Source organism: Struthio camelus, chromosome 3 (genome assembly GCF_040807025.1).
Source record: "Struthio camelus isolate bStrCam1 chromosome 3, bStrCam1.hap1, whole genome shotgun sequence".
Taxonomy (NCBI): Eukaryota; Metazoa; Chordata; class Aves; order Struthioniformes; family Struthionidae; genus Struthio; species Struthio camelus.
In genome coordinates, this window is record NC_090944.1 from 78,648,724 (window position 1) to 78,654,781 (window position 6,058).

The window sequence follows — 6,058 nt, forward strand, 5'->3', positions numbered from 1 at the left end:
ATCTTGGATAGTTTGGTGCTGTGCAAACATATTGCACCTGAAGAAACTTGCAGTCTTAACTTCCCTTTGTTTTCCATTGTCAGCTTTAAACATTTAGCTCTCCATACTTCTCTGATCCTTCTTTCCTCTTTTCTCAAAGTCTGATTTCTGAGATGCGCTGGTACATGCTACATCTTAAAGCAGGTACAAAAGAGCTTTATTTGTTCTGCCTGTCATTTCAAGCTGGAAGAATTCAGTATCTATGTTGCTGCCTTTGCCATATGCAGTTGGGGTTTCTCTCTCCCCTCTGTAATTCTTCTGGGGATACTGCATAATAAAAGTCTCAACTTAATCAGGAAAAATTCAACATGTGGCACCACAAGAGAGAGCATCGGGATATAAAAGCAGAAAGCAAACAAACAAGTAGACCCTTGCGATGTCAGCCTGGTAACACATTTGCTGCTGTGCTCCCTGGCTTTCTGGTGTGTGTACTGTTTCTCCCATACAACATCGTTCCGTGCTTTGTTTCCTTCAGCTGCGCAGCCTGAGAGGGTTGGCTGCTGCCAGGGATGCTGCTGGGACACCAGCAGGTATCTGAATAATTGGAATCAAAATTCTTTCAGAAAGTAGTTCATGGAAAAGAAAACCCTTTTCTTAGATTAAAAAAGTAAAAAAAAAAAATCATTTTTCAGAGCCATTAACAGTGTCAATTGTTCCTCTCCCTTACTTAGAGATAAAATTAAGACATATATAAAAGTACAATTGTTCCAGAGTGGAGCAGGCTCAGCAAAATGTATGAAGTCATGAGCTGTTTTCTATGAGCCTCTGTAAATGAAGGCTATTTGCAGAGTAGGGTCCAATATCTGATTCCTAGGTTGGCATCCCAAAATGCGACTGCAATTTGTCACCACTGGCAGTATTGCCCTGTGGAAAGCCGGTTCAATACCTGCAGCCGTCGCTGCCTGCATTTCACACATACTCCTGGTGTATTTTTAAAACCCCCATTTCCCATATCATTTTCAGCAGAAAAGACTGACTGCTACAGCATAAATTGGCTGCTTAGGCACAGATGGATGTGGGTGTCTTTTGCTGCTTGGGCACCCAGTAGCATGGAGCAGTCCACGAGGACATCCGAGCTGCCCGCCAGCCTGGCAACGGAGGGACGGCTGCCCCTGTTAGCAGGGAGCACCCATGGTGGAGACAGTGTCACCATGCCTTATTCCTTCAATCCAAGCTGCTTCACTCTCACTTCAATTCTGCGCTAAATGCTGGGCTCCTTCAGCTGCTGCATGCACCGGGTAAAGCAGAGAGAGGGGGGCTGTATCCTGGCAGGCGTCCTGGAGCTGTTGTGGAATCACAGTGTGGTGTCAGCGTCACGCTTAGCTCGCACAGGAGTGGAGACTACACCCCGATGTGTGTCCCCAAGGGCCCCCGCGAGGGCTCCAGGGGTGCCACTCAGAGTTTTAAGAGCAGCGAATCATCGTCTTTCATGGACACGTTGGTGATCCTGATGGTATCTGCACTTCAACCTTCAGGAACAAAATCATTTTCCTTTTCATGTGATTTCTCCTTCAAGGCAATCCTAGAGTCCTGCACAATGTGTAAAATTCAAGGAATCCCACCCAATAAAAAAGCAAGGTGACAGGATAAGCAACAGTTAAAAAAAAATCACTGTGGAGGGATGGCAAGAGGGTCAGATCCTCGCATTTGCATTGGGAAGGGAAGAAAAGGGCTTATTGGCTGAGCGTGTCAGAGCCCCATAGCTTCTCAGATCATTTTGGCGTTCTGCATGTTTATGAATAATGAAATAAACTGGTGTGACATGAGGGAATAAGCTGTAAAGTGTCACAAAGCACCAGAAACAAAATCCATCCAAAATGCTTCTTTTCTTCTTGAGGAAAACCTAAAACAACTTTTCTGATTACCTGACAGTCCATTTAATCCCCAGGAAACATTCCTTTGTTACAGTTTCAAGGAGAATTACTTGAAATAATCCTTTGTACAATGTGCTTGGTTCTATTTTAGTTTTAAATCATGTCCCTTTTCTTTTTTGATTTTTTTTTAAAGAGGAAAAGAAAAAAGACCTCTAATCAACGCCTATGGAAGAGCTGAGGGCAAATCTCAGGCTTTCCAGTACTGGGGTTGCCTTTTGTCGGAAGACCCTTGCTAAAGAGACCAAGATTTCATGGGCTGAACAAGAAAAGAAAAAACCCTCCAACCCAAAATGTTCAAATTACGTTGTTCAGACCTGGCCATTGCTGTGTCCCTGGGACGAGGAATGCTTCTTGGCCGGCCCTCTGTCACACACGGGTACATTCAGCAGGGCTTTGTGCTGCCAGTGACCCAGATTCAGATGGAGACCTGGGGTCTCCAGAGTACAAATCTTTAAGGCCTTTGAGTGACACATGGTCAAGGAGGAGAACTGAGCTTGTCTGTGGATGCTGCCATCTGCCTGCCCTCCAGCAAAGGTCACGTTCCAGGAAAGAACTACCTCGCCGCTTGGAAAAAGGTAGTGGAGTGACAAAGAGCATAAAATAAAAGATGAAAGCCTCCCAAATAGCACATTTTTAATTCTTTGCATTCTGGTGATTAGCATTATGCCTAGCGGTGCTAGCTTAGGAATGTATTGAGTTCATAATTTTGACAACAGGAAAATGATGGAGTATGGAAGATATTGGGGTCTGTGGGGTTTAAATGAACTCATCCACTCTCCTTTCTCCCATTGACTTATCTTAAATTTCTCTTCTGTAATGTACAGACAAATCTTATTCACCTCACAGTTATGAGTCAAAAATTACTATACCTTATTACCTTATTCCCAGACATCTGAGGGCATTTTGCATGCACAGACAGAAGGGTGCTTCCAGGTGGAGTGTCTTGGCAAAGGCCAAGAGGCTTTTGGGAGGGGGAGGGGGAGATGTGGTCTGACCCTTTCTCCAGAGTGGACTCAGACAGTGTTGGCAGGCAGCCACTTTTTTTACCCACAGGATCTCTTCCTTGGGGGTGGATATGCTCTTAGACATGAGGAGAAACCATGCATTGCTGTCTGTGGTGAAGGACTATCTTTCCTCACATCTTCCATGACTATGTTCTTTGCTGACCTGTGGCACTTGCTACCACGAGGTAGCATGGAAACCAACTGTTTCTCAATACACCAAAAAAGGCCAGGCTTGTTTCCTGGATGAGAATTTTCAGAGATACATTGAATAGGACCAAAAATCCCCTCCACCTTTGTACTCCAAGGAATGGGATCAGCACCAGTGGAGCTGGATGATCTTAGCCCTAAGTGACTCTGCTGTGATCTCCTCTGGGGTTCCCCGTGCCTGTGTCTGCAGCATCAGGTCCCAGGTACATGTGAGAGAAGATACTGGAGTGGATGTGAGAGGCTGATGAAGACTGCTGAAAAAAATATACTCCCTCTCTGGTTCAGCACAAATTCCATTGGAGGGAAGAATTAATAACTACTGGCTGGGCTATGGCTTACTCCCTCTTTTTTTCATTCTCTATTTTTATTCACCTTTGCTTTCAGAAAATTCATTGCTTTTTTATTTCTCCCTGGAGAAAGGAGTTCCTTTTGGTCTATAAATAGCTTCACAAGTCAAAGCAATGGGGCAGCCTTAAAAATATATTATGAAGACATCAGCAATGTCTCTATTGCTAAGGTTGTGTTGAGGTTTGAACTTAAAGCAGGACTAATGTTCCTTCTTTCACACTCCAGTGATTAGATATAGTGGCCAGATTTGGCACAGCAAGTCTCAAGAGGACAATTGCATTTTCCTTGTGTTACCTAGGGAAACCTTGAACCTGCAGCCTTTTTTTTTTCTGAGATTCATACCCATGCATGTCAGATAGCATTCACTCACTTTTGGATGTATGAAGCGGTCTTTACAAGAGATTTCCCTTTGCCAGGATTTTATTTTGAGCTACAGAATGATTAGCAGAAGGAACCGCTCAGATGTGGCAGCAGCTTCCCTCCTCCCAGCTCTGCGGGGCCACCTTCCTCCTTCTCCAACTGTGCCTGGGCCCTGCAGGAGAGGAGAGGAGAGGAGAGAAGAGGAGAGGAGAGGACAGTGGTGGAGCGGCTGGTGTTGGGAAGGGGATGTGAGGGCTTTGGGATGGAGCGGAGGCCTTGGGGAAGCTCTCTGGAGCAGTGTGTGTGAAGAAAAGCTTTGGCAGGAGGAGGAGGAGGGAGGAGGTGAAAGAAGGAAGGTTTGTGGGAGGCCGGTGCCTTCCCTCCTGGTGCAGGGAGGCAGAGGGGGCATGGGAAAATGACGATTTGGGTGATACAGGACTCAGCAAAAATACAGAATGATCGAGTGTGCTGCAAACTTTCTGAAATGCTTATTTTAAAAAGAAAGGCTCCTGGGAGGGTGAACAGCAGTAAATACGATTTTATTCTTTAAACAAATATCTCTAGAAATAATATCCTATTTGATTCAAACAGAGCAGGAAAAGAACAACTGAAAAGGCAGTTAATGTGGAATGCACTAAATGCTCATGTGAAGCTGCCAGCACATTATCCTTGTATCTTTAACCAGGGAGGACTTCACTTGCAGAAATGGCTCTTGACAAAGTTAAGTGGCCCTATATATTGTTTGGGAAATTGCCCTTATTTTGTGCGCTTCTTGTTCCAGTAATGGAACCCATGAGCAGAGGATAATTGCAGCAGTCTCATCTGTCAAATAATATTAGAAGTCAACAGCTATAATCTCAGCCACTTGCTTTACACAGCTTTTCTCTGTATTTTCTGTTCAAATTGTCAGTTGTTACATGTAAGTGTCCCCATTCCCTGTGGCTGATAGAAGTAAAAAGATTTAAGTAAATCAGGAGGAGTGCAGAGAGAGGGCTTGGGCAATGGCTCTCCGTGCTAGCACAGTAAATCATATGACAACAGCACACTGGATATGAAAAATTACAGTCTGAGCGTAGTGTTACTTGTTACTATTATTGGCAGAGCAGTGCGGCACTGAATGGTTTGGCTTTGCAGGGATTCAGGGGAGCTACTGGTTGGTTTTAGCTCATGTGGGTTTGTGCTTTATGAGCTTGGTTTTTAGTTTTGGGAGATGAATGGGTTCCTGAAAAATCAAAGCAGCACTCAGCTGAAATCTTGGTCTCATCTGAGGGTCAAATTGAAACAATTAGAAAATAAATTTGTGGGATTCTGCGAGGTCAATCAGCTGTGACACTGCAACCCTGGGCACAATTTCCCCAAAGTTCCTCTCACCTCGTCATTTTTATTCTCCTTTTTTTTTCCAGCAATGGTGGAGGAGAAGGGGGAAGGAGGAGAAATCCCCTTTGAGAATGTTTTCAAGGCTGTCTGTCTGGTTTTCTAAGACACAGAGGGCAGAGCTGGAGTTGTGAACGTTAGTACAGTGCCTGTGTACTGTGCTGGACTGGCAGCCCCAGGTACAGAGCTCTCTATCCACAGGGCAGACATGGCCATGGTGATATAAACTTCCTGAATCAGCACCTCTGGGCGAGGCACTACCTCTGTCCCGTATTGTAGGAAGGAACTCGATTCTGTCTCTGCGTCCGTGCCTGCATCTCTGCTGCTCGCTAAAGCGGACAATAACCATTTTTCTGTTGTCTTTTGTGAGCTTTTTTACAGCTCTGTTAGGAGCTGGATTGAGACCGCCAATGTATTTTTTATGACCATTGAATAATCATCAGTTGGTAGAGGTTGGCTTGTGAATAGCCGAAGCTAAATTCATACTATTGGCTAGAAGCAAAGGGCTCTGTTTGTCATTACCGACCTTCTGTGCGATAGACAGAGCGATTGCTGCCATAAATAGTCTGAACTGTATTTGGCAGGCCTCTCCTGAGCTCCTAAGGAAACTCCTCCTGTTTTTACTTAGTGGCATAGATTACATACACTGCTACTGAAATACCGTGAGAAATATTTTCAAAGGGAGGTTGAAAGGCTATTGTGATATAGATGTTAAATTCTAGTTCTCCGTATAGAAGTTTATTTCACACTCCAACAGCATTATGTGAGTTATTTGATTTCGGACTATCACCTTCCAAAATGGACTAAGCCATTGTAATCTAAATTCACACCGTACCTTATTTCACAATAGCT